Raw genomic sequence first — 1120 nt, forward strand, 5'->3', positions numbered from 1 at the left:
ATATATATATATATATATATATATATATATATATATATATATAAATATACATATGTATGCGTGTATATTCTCCAAACACTGTTTGACGACCAGTGTTAGTTTGTTTACGTCCACATAATTTAGCGGTTTGGCAAAAGAGACAAATAGACTAAGTACCAGAGAAAACTGGAATCGACTTGTTCGACTAACCCTACAATAAGGTGGTGCTCTAGCATGGCCGTATTCCACTGATTGAAACAAGTAAAAAAAAAAAAATACCGTAGCTTTAGAGCTGAAACACTTTAAAGATATTTAAAGATATTAAAAGTCTGCAGCCGTGTATCATTGATAAACAGAAAATAACCAAGAATTAAATGTACGCTTTGGAGTCTTTAAACTTTTGGGAAATAGTTTATCATATTTTGTTCTTTCATACCATTTAACAGAAATTGTTATCGGTACTGCAGCCTAATGAACTAAAAATCTGTTTTTAATTAACTTGTCGCTCTATTACTGAGATATCTTCGTTTTCTTTTCTCTTTTTCTACCTTTGCAATATCAATAAGAATGGTACAACGTCTTAGTTAGAAACTAGCATGGAGTCTTTTGGTAATACCAGCCTATTTCTTCCGCTGTCATCAGACTTCCAGAACCATCTCCATATTTTTACATTCACTATTATTAGCTTAGGTTTGTCATGAGCACTATAACTCATAACGGCAGAGCTTCACCCGATTTCTATAGCGTTTTGTTATTGTTGTTGGCATTCCGTCGCTTACGGCGTCGAGGGTTCCAGTTGATCCGATTAACGGAACAGCCTGCTCGTGAAATTAACGTGCAAGTGGTTGAGCACTCCACAGACACGTGTGCCCTTAACGTAGTTCTCGGGGATATTCAGCGTGACACAGTGGGACAAGGCTGACCCTTTGAATTACAGGCACAACAGAAACAGGAAGTAAGAGTGAGAGAAAGCTGTGGTGAAAGAGTACAGCAGGGTTCGCCACCACCCTCTGCCGGAGCCTCGTGGAGCTTTAGGTGTTTTCGCTCAATAAACACAGACAACGCGCGGTTTGGGAATCGAAACCGCGATCCTATGACAGCGAGTCCGCTGCCTTAACCACTGGGCCATTGCGCCTCCACT

General features: G+C 39.4%; 1 protein-coding gene across 1 annotated transcript in view; it reads right to left on the reverse strand.

The window, feature by feature from the left end:
* LOC106877418 (signal peptide, CUB and EGF-like domain-containing protein 1) overlaps positions 1–1120 on the reverse strand; it is a 233880-nt gene that overhangs the window by 51582 nt on the left and 181178 nt on the right. The window lies entirely within an intron of this gene.

The sequence above is a fragment of the Octopus bimaculoides genome, chromosome 5 (assembly GCF_001194135.2).
Source record: "Octopus bimaculoides isolate UCB-OBI-ISO-001 chromosome 5, ASM119413v2, whole genome shotgun sequence".
Classification (NCBI taxonomy): domain Eukaryota; kingdom Metazoa; phylum Mollusca; class Cephalopoda; order Octopoda; family Octopodidae; genus Octopus; species Octopus bimaculoides.